Source organism: Arvicanthis niloticus, chromosome 22, assembly GCF_011762505.2.
Source record: "Arvicanthis niloticus isolate mArvNil1 chromosome 22, mArvNil1.pat.X, whole genome shotgun sequence".
Classification (NCBI taxonomy): Eukaryota; Metazoa; Chordata; class Mammalia; order Rodentia; family Muridae; genus Arvicanthis; species Arvicanthis niloticus.
Genome location: NC_133429.1, coordinates 22671612 through 22689796, shown reverse-complemented (window position 1 = coordinate 22689796; position 18185 = coordinate 22671612). Strand labels below are relative to the sequence as shown.

General features: G+C 42.1%; 1 protein-coding gene across 3 annotated transcripts in view; it reads right to left on the bottom strand.

Annotated features, from left to right (window-relative positions):
* Poc1b (POC1 centriolar protein B) overlaps positions 1-18185 on the bottom strand; it is a 168450-nt gene that overhangs the window by 2971 nt on the left and 147294 nt on the right. The window lies entirely within an intron of this gene.

Sequence of the window (18185 nt, the reverse complement as noted above, 5' to 3'; positions counted from 1 at the left end):
AGCCCACACAGTCCTTGCTTGAACTTGGAAGTCTCTTCCTCAGCCTTTACAGTTTAGGATTACAGACTTGCTACCCCAGGCCCGGCAAAGATGATATTCTTCTAAATCACTGCTTTAGTAAAGTTAACTTGAATAAATCTTTATTCACTTCTTGAATAAAACTAACTTGCTGTAGTGGTGGCTCTTTGTCTGCTCTGGTTCTTTTGACTGCTTAGGCTCTCAGGAAAAACTCTCTTCCATAAGAGTTTTTGTCAGGAGACAGACCACAGGCTTCCTTGATAATGATGTCTCCTGTTCGTTTCTAGAATATTATTCACGTGTAGGAGGCGATTTCTTTATTTACTATAGTACTGGGAATTGAAACCAGGTCCTCAAATGTGCTATGTAAGTATTCTACCACTGAACCACATCTCCCAACCACAGGAGACTATTTTAAAAACCAGAGAACATAGAAAGCCCTCTTGGTCCCACTCTCCTGAGCATGGAGGTACACAATGACAGTTAATGATAATAGTAACCTGATAATGATAACCTGGAATGATCTGGGAAGGGAGTGTCAATGAGAGACTATCTAGATTGAATTGATGGGTGAGGGGATTGTAATAATTACATTTAATTGATGTGGGGACACCTAATCCTTTGTGGGCAGCTGCCTAGGCAGAGAGTCCCAAAGTATGAGTAGAGAATATTCCAGAAAATAGGTGAATATGCATGAATTAATTTCCTCCCTCTCTTGCCTTAAAATTGAAATCCCTACCTTAACTTCATCCAAAATGGTTTGAGGTACCTGGAATTGTACACCCCCGCCCCCACCCTAAACCCCCCACCACTAATTTGCTTTTGCCAGCATCTTTTATCACAGCAACAAAACCAAAGCTAGGGCATGCATCCATGTTTCTGTGTGAGAGGGTACTAAGCGTCCATGGTTGAATTTCTCTTGGTATTTCATCCTGGAAAGCTTTTAAAAAGTTGTCAGTAACACTTGGTTATAAACAAATGTTCTTTAGGCCCTTGGAGAAGCTGTGTGGCTTTGCAGGAACTTTCCTGAGTTTAAGGAGCCTTGAGCCTTCTAGGACCCGGATGAGTTGGCATGACCTTTAATCTTCCTGGAATAATCTCTCTGGCTACAGCGACATTTATTAACACATCATGTGAAAATAGTTAGGTGGATTTTCAACAAACAGGAAGAGGGTGTTTTGGAAAGATTGACTTATAATAAGCGTCAAAATATAGGCATGTGATAGATTCACAATTTACTATTAGATGTCCCAGGGGACCTTCAAAACTGCAACCGCTTTTGGAGCAAACCTCAAAACAGAATCGAACCTTTTTTGAAGCGTGCAGTTTGAAATCATCTGATTTAAAATAAAGGTGTACCCGAGTGTTTGAGAGTCATCCTGAGGATTCTTCTGACAGGGGCCTGAGAAGATAGCAAGCTATGCTTGGACAGCAGAAACAGGAACCCAAGAGTCCTAAAGGATTGACAACAGGACGCACACTGATCACATGCATGATCGGTTGTGTACAAAGTCAGAGCTTCGTGTAGCCCCCTGGTCCAATACCAGTAGGGCGGCCCATCTGAACTGACTGCAGGCCTTGCTTTGCGATCAGTCCACTTCTCACGTGGATCTTCATGGAATTGGACTCCACAGAGAAGTTGTTTTTTTTTTTTTTTTCTGCCCCAAGCACTCCCTTTGAAGCCAGCCTAATAGCATGCCAGGTTCTTCACTTGCAGCTAACCCCTCAGAGGACTGCCCAAACCAGTTTAATTCACTCTCGTTTAACAATGGGGCAAAACAGAAGATGGCCTTACCCAGGTTAACTGAGTGGATCTGGATAATGTCTAACTTCTTGAGGTAGCATTTTAAAAAGTTGGTTCATGAGGGCTGGAGAGACCAAACTGCTCTTCCAAAGAATCCGGGTTCAAATCACAGCACCCATATGGCAGCTCACAACAGTTTGTAACTCCATGGAATTGAGCCTAAGTTTAGTTTAATGAAGGAGATGTCAATGCCATTTGCTTGCCCTTACATATAAAGGGAGGATGGGTGTCAGAACTTGCCTATAAAGAGGATGATGGTACCTTAACACCTTGACAAAAGGATGCTACCCAAGGTAAAAGCAAATTATAGTGTGGTGAGCCTCGGGTCTTAGCCAGCCTGGCCAAGCCACTGTCTGTTTTCCTGCTGTTCTGTTTCCCATCACCTGACACAATGCCAACTGATTCACCTTCCAGGTTGCACAGAAACATTATCTAGAGTATACTTTTGATTCTGACAGTCTCTAGCAAGTGCATTCATTTTAAAGATAATGTTTGTTTCTTTAGACAGTTTTGTTCCATTCCTTCCGTTAGGAAAACCTCCAGTTCTTTCCTTTTTACAATTCATTCTCACAAAGTAGGAAATATAGAAATATAGAAGTTAAGCAGTCACCAGGAAGTTGACGTTTCTGCTAGCTCATTGGCTTTCTTGTTGCAAAGAAGTGGCAGCCCTTCCAATTGTTTCCGAAAGCCCCTGCCATCTCTCTATGTATTCCTCTTCCTGGAATCTTTGCAAGCATGCACCCCGTGTGTAGAATCCTGGGGATGAGGTCGTTTGCCGCTTGCTTCCTTGTATTGGCCTATTTTGTCTTGTGTTCCTTTTATCTACATGGGTGTGAACAGCACATATACTGCTGTGCTGTGAGAGCATTGATTACGTACCATTTCCCAACACCCTGTTTTCTCCCTCCGCAGACAGTGGACACGACCTCGTTCATGCTTAAACTTGGCTTCTCAAGTTTATCTCAGAACCTTCTCCCCCCCCCCCCCGCCCCAATATACTGATGAGAACCCCGGATTTCAGTCTAAGCAGGGAGGACGCAAGCCATCTGATGGATGGATTCATCACAGAGTCAAGTCTTGGCACATCATGACATAAGGTCACGGTTACAGTTTATTTGTGCCCAGAGTTTTGCATATTAAACCTATCATGACTGAACTGTTAAGATAGCTCACCAGGTAAGGGTTCTGGGCCCCCAAACTTGGCAACTGGAGCATGTTCCCACGTGTTAGTAAAAGAGAACTGACTTCTACCAGTTGACCTCTAACCTCTACGTGTGGACCACGGCACACGTGTCCACCTCCCAGTAAATAAACGAATGTAAAACAGTTGACCTGTCATGATAATCCTGCAAAGTGGGTATAACCTTTACTTAACTTTTACCATTGGGAAGCCAGAGCTTAAATGTCAGGGACCCAGTTCGCATCCCTGTCCCTTGGAAGACCTGCTAGTTTAGACAGCACCCTACCTAGTGTCACCAAAGGAAGACACTGTGAATTCAGCCTGTTGTATAATGGCAGTTTCCACGTAATTAGTTAAATATTATCTTACTGGTCAAGGCTGCCTGTTTTGGAGTCAGACCAACCTAGATTCTAGTCCTGGCTCATCTACTTTGCAATATGTGACATGAGGGAAATCATGTCATCTCCTTATTATAGCCCATGTTCTTCAACATTATCAGATAACATTATTATTATTATTATTATTATTATTTTTTTTTTTTTTTTTTTTTTTTTTTTTTTTTTTTTTTTTTTTTTTTTTTTGGTTTTTCTAGACAGGGTTTCTCTGTGTAGTCCTGGCTGTCCTGGAACTCACTCTGTAGACCAGGCTGGCCTCAAACTCAGAAATCCGCCTGCCTCTGCCTCCCAAGTGCTGGGATTAGAGGCGTGCGCCACCACTGCCAGGCCAATAACATTATTCTACTGGACTACTGCAGTTATTGGGTTATATTTGTAAAAGGGTAGGAATCCTAAAATAAGAATAATTTATTGCTTGCTACCTGTTTTTACGAATAATATACACATACACACTTAAGTGTTTATTAGCCCTGCCTAAAAGGATCATGTAATGAAAAACATAGTAGCAGCAATTTAATAGAAAGAAAAAAATCATAAAATTTGAGGAAAAATAAAAATTAAGAAGGTGAAATGGTTCAGCAGGTTAAAAAAAGTCACTTGTCATGCAAGCCTGGTGACCAGAGTTGAATCTCAGGGCTCCTGCAAAGGTGAAAGGAGAGAACCAGTTCTGGCCTCTGATCCATACCTGGGCCAGAGCATGCATCTCTGTAATGATGAACACCTACTAATAATAAATAGTGACGATGACAATGATGATGGTGAAGACAACGATGACGATAATGACTGGATTCCATTTTACCACTCTTTGTCACTGCAAACAGTCCCAAATTTTATTTTCTTTTGAGACAGGATCTCAGTAGGTAGCCCTGGGTGGCATGAAACTCACTGTATATAACGGCTTGGCCTGAGCTCACAAAGATCCACCCGACTCTGCCTTCACAGTGCTAAGATGAAAGGTGTGCGCCACCAGTTTTGTGAGATGTGGAGAAACCTAAGTGAACCAGGATGGCGCACATGCGCATTGCACTCCAGAGGTTTTTCCAGAACACACCTGCAGAAGTAGCAAGCGCTTTCTATCCTCCATCACTGCCGGCTCAGCCGCTCCTGATTGTGGATTGCGCATTCATCCTACCAGAAAGGGGTTGGAAATCTACTGGGTGAGCCATCCTCTCCTGCTGCCCTGAGTTTGCATCCCTGATGGACGCACACACTGATACTGACTTGGGGATATAGGGAATCTCATTCTGTGGGAATTTCCACTCTCCCTTTGAATTAATGCCATGCAGGAGCTTGTCAGATGAGAGGGGGGAGGCTCAGAGCTGGGTGTGAAAGCCACTCTTGTGTGACGGAAAGGAATCTTCCACTCCTGATGAGGAAGACTCTGCAATGTAAGCTCACAGCCAGCTCTGAGCGAACCATCCACCTGCTTATGGTTGCTATAGCAACATTTACATGCGTGTGGTTACAAGATTACTTTTATTAAGTGTCTGGCAAACATCAACCCTTTTTTTTTTTTTTTAACCCATCAGACTCTTCCAAACCCACTTAAAGCTTTAGAGTCCGTACCCAAAGATCAAAAGTCTACAGTGAGTGCTTGCTGGGCTGTGCCCTACCTACCCGTTGTTCCAAATAAAAGTGCTTTATGACGACGGCGTTTCTCTGTCTTTGTTATGATACCTGTATGAGAATTTATATTTTATGTAAATCAATATAATCACTATAGAGTGTACAGTATGGTGTACCAAATCTTTGATTTTTTTTTTTTTTTTTTTTTGAAATAGGATCTCAGTAGATAGCCCTGGATGGCCTGGAACTTGCTATGTATAACAGGCTGGCCTGAACTCACAAAGATTCACCCAACTCTGCCTTCAGAGAGCTGAGATGAAAGATATGTACCACATACATATTATATGTGTGTGTGTGTGTATAATGTGTATATACTACATACATAATATATATATACATAGCGTATACATAGTAAATATATATATGCACACACATGTAGTATAGATGGCTGTGACGTTCGTTAACATGAGTCATCTTAGTTACCAGAGACTTTTTTTTATTTAGCATAAAAGATGTCAGACAAACTCTCTCCTCTGTGTGTGTTCCTGCCCATTGAACCTATAGTCTTACATGTTGAAGCAAGTGCTGGCCCAGCCCTTTGTTTTGAGACAGGGTCTCACTAAATTACCCAGGCAGGTCTTGTATTTGCAATCCTCCTGTCTCACTTCTCTGAATATCTAAGATGACAAGCTTCTTTTTTTTTTCTTTTTTCGAGGCAGGGTTTCACTGTATAGGCCTGGCTGTCCTGGAACTCACTCTGTAGACCGGGCTGACCTCAATCTCAGAAATCTGCCTGCCTCTGCCTCCCAAGTGCTGGGATTCAAGGCGTGCCACCACTGCCCAGCTGAGATGACAAACTTGTAAAACTGAGAACAACTGAAAAATTATTTCGAGCGCTGAAATCGATGGGCTTACGATAGGTTATTATTAGAGAGGTGCTGTCACCCAAGGATGTTGTGTGACCAAGATGGAAGAAGCCAGGCAGCTCACCTGCAAACATCACTGTGTCGCCTCGAGTTCTGGGTCTAGGATCTGCCTCCATGAATGAGATCAAAAGACCTGATGATTTTGCTTGAGAAAGAGACCTTTGTGCCCCTGGTACTTGGAGCACCAAGGACAAGGACTACTTTCTAGCTGAGCTCATGGCTAAGGCCATGGATAAAGTCCAGTTACATGTGGTATGAGTTTCACTTTCATAATGAAAAACACAGTCAAGAAGCTTCCAAGCTGGGCCTGGCATAGGTAGATAATCTCAGATATTCACCAGTGTGAGGCAGGAGGATTGCAGGTTCAGTGCCTGCGAGGACAAAATAGTGAGTTCAAGGCCAGGAAGACCTGTGCAGCCCTGGCTCATTTCAAACTCAGAAATGGGCCTACCTCTACCTTCTGGGATTAAAAGTGTGCGTCACAACGTCACAACGCCTGGCTGGTTTTTTGTTTTTAAAATTCATATCTCTCTCTCTCTCTCTCTCTCTCTCTCTCTCTCTCTCTCTCTCTCTCTGCAAACCTTGATTGATGTTTGGAGAGAAAGACGGAGGGAGAGGGAGAGTTTGTGTTTGTGTTTGTGTTTGAGACAGGGTCTTACCATGCAACTTTGCTGGCCTAGAATATATATTAGACCAGGCTGGCCTCAAAGTTATCACAAAACAGAAACTGGATTGGGAAAGCTAAACACATGCTTCAGTGGCTAGAATGTAATTTTTTTTTTTTTTAAAGTGTAATTACAATAGAAAGAAAGGTGACCGGGAACAAAAGGAGGGAGTGTTGGGGGGCGGGGGGGGGGGGGAGAGTAGGGGTGGCAGTGAGAAGTGACGGAGAGAAACCTCTGTGTGAACTGGATCCTTCTGGAAGAGCAGAGTGTCCCGTACCCCCACCCCCACCCCTGCAAAGTGTGTTAGTTTTTTGTTGCTACCAAAAAACAAAAAACAAAAAACAAAAAACAAAAAAACAAAACAAAACAAAAACACTTAAGAAAAATCAACACAAAAGAAGTATTTTAGGATTTCATTGTCATAAATCAACTCCAGGACCAAGGCAACCCTTAGAACAGAAACCATTTTATTGGGACTGGCTTATACTTTCAGAGGTTCAGTCCATTATCATCATGGCAGGAAGCATGGAAGCCTGCAGGCAGACATGGTGCTAGTGGAGCCGAGAGGTCTACATCTTGATCTGCAGGCAGCAGAGGGGGATCATCCCACACTGGGCAGGGCTGGAGCGTAGAAGACCTCAAAGCCCACCTACACACGGACACAATTCCACCAACAAGGCCACACCTCCTCCAACAAGGCCACACCTCCTCCAATAAGGCCACAGTTCCTAAGAGTTTCTATGGCCAAGCAAATACATGAACCTATGGGGGACCTAATCTTTTCAAACCACCACAAGAAGAGACGTTTATCTGGAGTTACAGCTAAAGAGATCCCTGGTGTTGGGCTGGAGAGGGGACTTGGCGGTTAAGAACACTGACTATTCTTCCAGAGGACCTGGGTTCAATTCCTAGCACCCATATGGCAGCTCATAGCTGTTTTTAACACCGTTCCCAGAGGATCCCACACCTTCACACAGACATACATGCAGTCAAAACACCAATGTACATTAAAAAGTAACAGATAATATTTTAAAAGAGATTTTGGGTGATGGTCAGCTGGCTTTGTTGCTCCAGGGCTGGTGATAGGCAAAGCATCATGGGGGAATACAAAGCAGAAGATAATGCTCACTTCATGATGGCCAAGGAAGAAGGAGGGAAAGGGATGGATGGGTTGGGGTCCCATTATCTCCTTCAAATGTGCACTTCCAATGATCTAACTTTCTTAACCCAGCCCCACTTTCTAAAGTTTCCACCTTCTCCCAGGATTTCCTTAGGCTAGAGAGTAAGCCTTCAACACACAGCCTTTGAGAGATATTCAAGACCCAAACCATAACCCCAAGGCACTTTACTGGAGAGGCACGGATGAAGATGAGGATGGACATACATGATCTTTGGAGTGTAGCTGAGCACTGTTGAGGTAAGAGATTAGGAAAGAACACAGGCAAGGCAGCTTAGAATCCCGGAAATGGGCTTTAAGTGCCGTGCTGAAGAGTTTGCGCTTGAGAGTCTCACACCGGCTCCCCAGAGGGGAAAGCATGAGAAGACGTCAGAGATATTCACAAAGGGATGTGACATGATTTCAGAATATAATTCTGGCAGCAGGTGAAGCGAGTGCAGCGCAGGGAAGAGAGAAACTGGGGGCAGAGAAACCAACTAGGAAGCCGTTGCAGTTGTCCAGGAAAAAACGAGGCAACATGCTTGCCCTCTTCCTAAAATAATGCACTCATCAGCCAGCTTCGTTTCATCCTTTTATTTCTGAGGCTGGAAGAAAAAAAAATCGCTTAGCTTCTGTGTGACTCAGAATCCCTCCCTAATAATAGAAGATGACAAAATACTTATCTTGCCTCATGCAGAGTGGTACTGAAGGATGCTTGCACTTGTAGCCAGGAAAGGGGAGAAATGTTATTTTAAATGTGAGTCGCAATCATTTCTCTTGGGAAGAAGAAACTGCCATCACTCCAAATGGTTTATTACACAACAGTTCTTTTTCCCTCAAGCCTACTGAGAGATTGAAGATTGATCCAAGGCATCAGCAGAACCTCTTTGAAGGATTCTTTTGCAGAAATGCAGCGTAGACCCTATCCAGGAAGAAGTGACATCTTCCAAAGAGCCCGTTGCTTTCCAGGTGAAAGGGCCCTTGCCACCCCTTGGTAACAAACACTGCTTGTCAGAGAGGGATATCTATAAAGAAAGACCTGGTTTTCCCATTATGGTCAAAGGTGGAATGGACACTGTTCCTATTATAACTCCTGCAGAATTGTGGGCTGAACATACTAGCAGGAAGTTATGCAACATCTAAGTTAAGAATCAGGCACAATCTTTTCAGGTTATTTGTTGTCCCTTGAAGCTTGCTGTCTGTCCTTATAGTAAAGAACGCCTAATCAGGCCCTTTCCCTCAGCTGCCAAGCCCTTTGGCACTGTTAGGAATCCGTTGCCCTGGATCCTATGTTATCTCTCTGCTCATTTTGATTGGAAAAGGATCACTTGACCCTATGATGGAATTCATAACCTACTGAGACCAGTTTGTCTGGTCAAAATGAGTTTGTGTCTACCGTAAAAAAAAATGCCATGCTCGGTATTAGTGCATAGTTGGTGTAAGACATTGTAGAGGAATAATAATGATGATGATGATAATAATAATAATATAATAAAATAGGAAGTTAAATCTCACAGGGATGCTCGAAGAGCAGTTAAGAGCCCAGGCTTGGTGGCCAGTAGCAGGGTTATAACCCATGCTACTTGGGAGGTTGAGGTAGGAATATTCTAAGTTCAGTGCTGGTCTGGGTAACTTCATAAGACCCTGTGGAGTTGTCATTCAATGGCAGATCAGTTGGCCAGAATATTTGAGGCCCTTACATTCATGCCCCAAGGAAAAAAAAAAAAGAAAGAAAAAAAAAGAAAAGAAAGACGTAAGAAAGGGAGACAGACTGTGATCCAAGACAGAAGTTACAATGGTAGCACTCAGTGCCCTTGTAAAGTGTCAGCACTCGAAACCCGAAAGGTTGGTCATGTTTGACGATGGATAGATTCCTAGTACCAAGGAGAGGTTATCTGACCATACTCACAGTGGGGACTTCCAAAGTACTTCATTTTACATATGAAAACGAAGTAGAATTTCTGGGTAAGATGGCAGGCTACCAGCTACCTCTGTGTGCCAGTGAAAAGGGGGAGTTGAAATAATAATAATAATGATAATAAAATGATTCTTTCCCAAAGAAGAGCAAGAGAAAGGCTACTGGAAACCCACAAAGGGAATGAAAGAATCTCTGAAAGACACAGAAAGGGTGGCGATACACCAAGGGGCGAGCCGGGCACAGCTTCATACATGCAGCTCCCTGAGGGGACAGCAGAAGGTGCTTTCACATGCAATTTTCTTCTAAGTAATGCTTCAAGTAGAGTGGGCTGCTCAATAAGATCCCTAAATAAAACTGGAATCAACCTACAAATGAACAGATATGTAAACTGCAACACGGAAACACAAGAAATATCAACTACAGAACTCAAACATACTGAAATAGGGAACATGCTAGGTGATTTAAAAAGTAAAAATGGTCAAGTACCAGAAAGATGGTATGAACAAGCAAGTAGATTCAATGGAGGACCCGGAGGAAAGACAGTGTAGTATAAGAAAAATTCAGGGACTGGAGAGATGGCTCAGCGGTTAAGAGCATTGGCTGCTCTCCCAGAGGTCCTGAGTTCGATTCCCAGCAACCACATGGTAGCTTACCACCATCTGGGATCTGATGTCCTCTTCTGGCATGCAGACATACATGCAGGCAGAACACTGTACACATAATAAATACATAAATAAATCTTAAAAAGAAAAAAGAAAAATTCAGCAAAGTGGATGAGAAAATTGGCAAAATGGATGAGAAAACTGGCAAAATGGATTAAAAAAAAAGAACAACAACAACATAGAAAAAAAAATCCATTAAGGAAATTAAGATTTTGAAGAAAAATAAAAACTAAATAGAAGTATTGGAAATAAAAAACTCAATAAATAAAAACAAAGAAAGAGAAGAGGCAAAGCGTTATCAATGGATTTGACCAAGCAGAAGATAGATTATCAGGAACCGAGGACAAGGAAGAAGAAATGTCATATTCAAATGTCAATAAGGAAAATAAACTCACCCAGGATGACCACAGAGTCCCAGAACTCTAGAATTCAGTCATAGGAAGCATGAGAATACACAGGACAGAAGGAGCTGAGGTTAACAGTAAAGGCACAAAGAATATGTTCAATGGCTGCATAGCAAAACACTCCCCAAATCTAGAGAAGGATGCAGACATTTAAACATAATAGGCATTTCTAATTCCAAACAGACATGCTGTGAGGAGAACTTCACCGTGACAGATTAGCGTCAAGATGTCAAAAACATAAGGCAAAGAAGCAATATGGAAAACTCTAAGGGGAAAATGCCAATCTACTGACAAAGGCAGAGACAACCGAATAAACTCAAGGAGAGCATGGGAAGGATGCATGTCAAGCCCTGAGAGTAAATGACTGCCAGCCAAAATGACTGTAGCAGTCAAAGCCACCTTTTAGAGTTACTGCAGAAATCAGGACATTTCAAGCCAAGTAGGAGTGGTAATTGGTCTTGATCCCTGCACCAAAGAAGAGACTTAACCAACAGTTCTCAACCTGTGGGTTAAAAGGCCCTTTTCGGGGGTTGAAGGACCTTTTTACAGGAGTCACCTAAACACAGATGCTTACATTATGATTTATAATAGTAGCAAAATTACAGTTAGGAAGTAGTGACAAAAGTAATTTTAGGGTTGGGGAGGGGTCACCACAACAGGAAGAACTGTATTCAAGGGCCGTAGCATTGAGAAGGCTGAGGACCACTTCTCTATACTAATCGGGTGGAGAGTCTCTTGGTCACTGGGAGGAATAAATTTCATGATCAAAACAGATGACTAAATGAGAGCCAGAAAGAAACCCTGATTGTGAATGACACAGTAAATCCGCCAACTCTAACCCTGACAGGGGAGACAGTCAATAAGAAATAATCAAAGCAGCCAGGAAAGCACAGTCACTAGAACGAGTAATCATTTCCCAGAAGGCACCTTAAAAGTAAATGCTCTCAGCTCACCAATAAAGAGACAAGGCTGGCTGATTAGATTAAAAATATAAATCCAAGCAGGGCGTGGTGGCGCATGCCTTTAATTCAATAAGCAGAAAGCAGAGGCAGGTGGATTTCTATTAGTTTGAGGCCAGCCTGGTCTATGTAGCTCATTCCAAGGCAGCCAGAATGGCATACTGAGACTATCACAAAAGCAAGCAAGCAAACAAACATTAGACACAACTATTGCCAACACAAAACGCGTCACATGGGTAAAGGCATCTTCAGACTGAGAGTCAAAGAATGGAAAGATAATCTATTAAGCAAATAGAAGCTGAAAGCAAGATGGTAGAACTAATCAGTTCCCTGATAAAGTAGATTTCACTCCAAAATTAGACACGGGAGGTTTAAAGAGCCATGGCATGTTAAAATAATGAAAAAAAAAAAAAAAAGTGATCTCAGGGGTGTGTCAGTTAATGGAGTACATGTGACGTGACTCTCTGGAACCAGGCAAAGGAGCACAAGGGAGCACAGTCGAGGGCAGTGGGATGAGGGATGAGTCAAAGCACAGTACAGTGATGTCCTCGCATTAAAATGCCACAATAAAAGCCCTATGTGTGCTAACGTCATTAATTAATTAGAATAAAAACAAAATTATAAAACTATATAGATACAGCATGACACTATGAGGAGACACATGACCCCACAGGGCGGAGACAATTAGGTAATGTACACGCCCCTCTGAAGTACAATGTGCGTAAGTAATAAATGATTAGTTCTTTCAAGCGGAACTGTTTGCACTCCTATAGTAAGCTATTCTGATTCATTTGTTTCCTGAAGAACGCGCTGGGAGATTTGTCACAGAGCAATCGGGAGATTAAAAAGAACAGAAGAAGAAGAAGAAGAAGAAGCAGCCTCATTGATCCTTACACAACCTTGTTCTTATCTTAAGGACAGTTTAAATATCACCGATCTCAGCCTGCTCTCGAATGCATCCTTCTGTGTAATGCTTTGATTCCTTCCCTGAGGAAAACTCAAAGAAAACAGCCAGAAGCAGACTGTGCGGACACACAAGAATCACGCATGCTTGGGAAGCAGAAGAGATTCGTTCATTCAGGAACACAGCACAGTGGGCAGCTACGTGACAGATCCCATTCTGGTATCGTCTTTAAAGATGTTTCATTTGCTTAAAAAAAAAAAAAAAAAGTATATGGTTGCCATGCAATTTGAAACTGAAGTTTTAGCTTACCCACAAAGCCAACAAAAGCTTCTTTCAAATGTCTGTATATATTATAGCTTTTGTATAAGTACACACGGTTTTGTTTTTCGTTTTTTTTTTTTTTTTAATCAAGTAAAAACAAAACCAAAGCAGGAAAAGATAAAGCATTATTGACTTATCAGGGGAAGAGTGAGCACATGTACTTGTGAAGGAAATAAAATACAAAAGGAAGGAAAAAGGATAGACTGAAAGTGTGTCACTCCTGGTCACTCATTTCCCCCTCCCAAGACACCACTATCAGCTGGCTCGCAGCCTGTCTACACAGAGTCTGCGTACAAGAATATCCACCCCTACACATATTTATTATTACAGCACAGGTCTATTAGATAAAACTCACAGAACACAATTGGAGTGTTCTCTTGAAACATTTTAGGATGGCTTCAATCTAGAAGACAGAGAGCCTCCTCATTCTTTTCTTTCCCCTGTGTGTCAGGCATTAAACACGGGATGACATACATGTTAAGCACGGGTTCTACCACTAAACTGTACCCCTTTATAACTCTTCAATTTTGAGTCAGGGTCTCACTCAATTACATGGCTTGGCATGGAATTCACTCTGGATAGTCCAGGATGGCAACCCTCCTGCCTCAGCGTCTAAACCACTGCGGCTACAGGTTTTTTGTCCCCAGGCCCAGCTTCCTTGAGTCTTTATTTTTCTTCTCCTGGTTTATTTATTTGTCTGTACATGTGTGGTGTCATAACATATATGTGTGAAGTCAACCGACAGCTTACACAAGTCCTACCATGTGGATTCTGGGATCAAACTGAGGTTGTCAGGCTTGGCAGCAAGTGCCTTTCCTGCTAAGTCATCTCTCTTGCTCCCTGACCCCCGTTCCCTTTAATGACACACAGCATGGAGTGTTACGTGAACTTTACACAGTTCCTTTAGCTAATCACAATCAGCTTTCCTAGCACAATCTACAACTTATATTTACACATCCTTCTTTTATGGGAGCATATCTAAAATTCCTAGATGTGGAGTTGTTTGGTCGGTGTACATGAACATTGAATTTGATGGGGATTATTCAAATGCCCTCTTTAAAGACTGCTAGTTTGTATTCCCACCAGGAACATATTTCTCTCAACACCCTCCCCCCCCCCACCCCCCAAGGCATCCGCTGAGCCAGTACATAAGTACTGGCACTCACATAGTAATGTTTAATCTATATTTTTTCTGTTAAAGATAAAATTATTAGGTTATTTTAATCTACTAAATTATTATAATATTATGAAAGTTGAGCATTTTCTGGATATGTAAAGGCTGCTTGATTTTTTTTTTTCCCTCTGCTGGCAATGTACCTCACTGGTAGAGCACTTACCTAGCCTTGTCTAGGTTCAATCAGCAACCAGAAGAACAAATGCAATTTCTCTCGTCTGAGCTACCTACTCCTATTCTTTACCCGTTTCTAAGTGGATTTTTGATATTATTTTTATACCTTAATATGCAATCATAATGGTATATTCATGATAGCCAGAACATTTAATTACCCATTTCTAAGTGGATTTTTAATATTATTTTTTATACCTTAATATGCAATCATAATGGTATATTCATGATAGCCAGAACATTTAAATACCAGGAATCAACCACTAGTTTCACAGAGGAAAAAAATAAACATAGAGTGACTCAACTGTCTTCAAGGACACTGAAACATAATTCGATGTCCGACTTTTCCTTTCTCTTTCCAACATCAAATTGCAATAGAAAGTGTCCTCACTCTTTAGAGTCTCTGTAGGATTTGTCTTATTTCAAAGTTTGTCATAAAGTATGTCTCAGTTATAGATTATCTATGCTAACTTACGAAGGGATTTAAGTCCTTAAGTTAAGATTGTTAATGTTCCAACCTGAAACGCAGCTCCTACCTTAGGTGTAGAAAAGAGAAAGTGATCCTTCCAAGTGTCTGAAGGCCTTAATTCTTTCCCTCCACCCTCGTGAAGAAAAGATACCATCTCATCCATTTAGAAGGGAGTGGGGAGGGGGAAGTCCCTTTGCTTCTGGGAAGGTTTTAAGTGTCTGTTTACAATCCCTAACTACCATCCTTCCTTTGGCAGCTGAAATATACACAAAGTAGAATGAGAAGATTCCTGAATGAGAAAGGTTTTAAATACTACATTGGCTGGCTTTGTCTTAGTACAGAGGTGAGTGAAGGTTACTACTGAAGAAGCAGACGGCCACCTATGCAGCGGTTATGTAATAGGGAAGTGTGTTTGTCAGCACTGTGGTTGGAACTTCCGTAAAGAGCTCTACTAGGTTAGACCAGCCAGAAACAACTGAACCAACGAATTAACTACTAGCATAGAAACATATTTGACTTTTCTTCTTTTGATGGTGGAGATTAATCCCTGGGCTCTACACATGCTAAATAAACATGTACTCAGCCCTGGGGCTTAAACTCAGACCAACATCTAACCACAGGCCAATGAGATTAAAGTCCCAGATAAATTAGATGAGAGTCTTATTCTCGACAGAGAGACAATTCCCCGAAACAACTCTAGCTCACCTTAATAAGGATTCTAGATTGCTCAACATCCACGTCATCAGTTGAAAAAAAAAAAAAAAAAGACTGTTGGCAAGAAGCCAAGTTGAAGAAAGATAGATATAAATGCATATAATTCTACACAAACATTCTAGAAAATAAAAGCTATGCTGGGGAGTGAACTCCCAATGCTGTAAAGTGGGGATTGGGGGGAGGTGAGGCAGGAGAAGAAGAAATACAAAGACTGGGTGATACTATTGAGGACCTGACCCTAACTCTGTAAAGCAAACACAGTCAGTTGCTACATCCAGCAAGTCACCTTGATAATCTCTTGAGTTTGGGAAGGGGTAATAGAGAAAGACAGAGAATTTTCTCCCTGAACTCTGATCCCTTGATTTAAATTTTAACTTCCCTATACTTTTGGGTTGTTACTCAGCCACTTAAGAGAGAGGGTGGGGAAGCTAGATTACAGGTCTCACTGAAGTGCCCCGGAGGAGAAGGAAGGGAGGGAAGCAACCATAATGGGTGAGGTATGCAGGCCCATTCTTGCCACACCTGTGTCCTGAAGCCTTGGAGGCTCCTACAGCTGGAGGCTAAGTCCCACTCTCTCAGATCACCTGGGAAGAGCTAAAATGTGGGGTTTATGGGAAACTAAGAAAGTTCGAGAAGCACAAAAACTGCTCTGTTTTAGTCATGCATTGAAACGATGAAAAAAAAAAAAGGTTTAACAATGAGTGTCTTTGTGGGATCAGTCTGAAAGATTTTCAGCTAAAAAGTCACTAATTCATAATGAGTATGGGGCGTGGAAATTCTACCATTAACAAGATTTATGATCTTGACGTACAACTTATGTATCTTCTACAGCCATGCATATTGATTTGTGCACTGAGTTTACTGAGGCTTTAATCGGGTGATTATTTACCATTAAAGGTAACTGGGAATGAATGTGTACACTAGGAGGCCAAGGGTAGTAGATGTCATGTTATTTATTCCTCTCCACCTTGTTTTTGAGGCAAAGTTTCTCATTGTACTTGAAGCTATTTGGCAAGACCAGCTAGTCAGCAAGCCCCAGGGATCCTCCTGTCTCTGCTGGTACATTTCTGGAACACCGATGCACTTTGCTGTGTGTGTGTGTGTGTGTTTTTTGTTTTTTTTTTAATGTGGGTGCTTGGATCCACACTGAGATGCTCACGAATATACAGCAACCCATCTCCTCTGCCTCTTGAAAGTGTCTTTTAGGCTGTTCATTGGTCAAATATGTTCTAAATCACAGCACTTGGTTTCCAAGTCACGAATAATAGCTTGTGCTAAGATGTAGGCCCAAACTTTAGAAATGTATTTTATCAAAACACCTATTGCCTCAAGGAAAACAAGGCAGAAACACTTCTGCACACCTGTGTGCTGTGGTGTGCGTCTGGAGGCCAGATGGTGATGGCAGAAATAGGAAAAGCAGTTAAGACAGTCGTCGAATGAGTATATCCATGTAGAAGTAAAATAACAAACGCTTTTTCCCTAGCGTATACATGAATGACATACTGCAATTTAAATGAAAGGAAGGAAGGAAGGAAGGAAGGAAGGAAGGAAGGAAGGAAGGAAAAAAGAAAGGAAGAAAGAAGGGCAAAATAAAGCCTTGTGAGACAGAATCTTTCCAACTCTATGCTGCTTTGAGCTCTCGAAATTTAGCCCATCTCTTCAAGCAAAATGACCACAATTGCCTGGATGCATCCACTGGGCAGCTAACTCTAGTTAGCTTTCTTTGTGCCCAAGCATGCAGAACTTTGTCTTTATGTTCTTTTCACATACCAACCACAACAAGCTCCCTGCTGTTGAAACAATGTGGGATTTTCTGCTTAACCTATATTTTTCTCTGAAAGCACAGTCCAGCTTCTCTTAGAAGCATTTGCCAGTCTCCTATAAGGTCAAGGAGTTGGCGCTGCAACACATGAGGAACACCCATGCACTTAGTTCATATCCTGCCAGGAGAAAGAAAGAAAGAAAGAAAGAAAGAAAGAAAGAAAGAAAGAAAGAAAGAAAGAAAGAAAGAAAGAAAGAAAAAAAAAAGATAGCATGAGAAATTCTGTTTCCACTAACTGAAGTAGTTTATCGATTTATGTCTAGTCTAGAAGGTCTGAGGTCAAAACTTCAAGGACAGGATAATAGTCCAACCTGGGCTTGAGCCTGGGGTCTGGATACCTACAATGAATCCTAGCGGATGTGGATTTACTTTACATGTTAGTACCTGAAAGCGGATGCAACCCCCACCCTGGAATGAATATATGCTTCCAAGGGACTTGTTTCCAGAGCATGGCGGGAAGAACAACAGAGACAGCTATGTGCCCACACGCTCAGCCATCTGCTGTTCCAACCACACTCCTCCCCCCTCCCCCCATTTCCTGCAAATGATTCATCTGTGCTTTTCTGCCTTGTTCAAAGATAACTGTGTAGGCATTGAAGGAGGGGAAAGTCATTAAGAAAAGTGGAATCTGGAGTTATTAGGATGAGGTAGGGCAGATTAAACAGTCTGGAATTTCACAAAGCAAACAGTGTGGGGTGCAGACAGGATTCTTGTCTCGCTTCAAGGGCGCATCATTTCAACAGGTTTGCCTCCGTCTCTTCTATCCCACAAGAAGGTACACAGGTTGCTAAAGAACCAAAGAGGAATAGACAACAGAGGTCGAGAGAGGAATTCTGGGTAGTCCATCTAGAACCACCGAACACTTCTACCACCACCACACTGACAGCATCTGGCAGACAGCCGCTGACAGCTCTACAGCAGTCTATGGGATTTTTATTGCTTTTTCCAGACATCGGG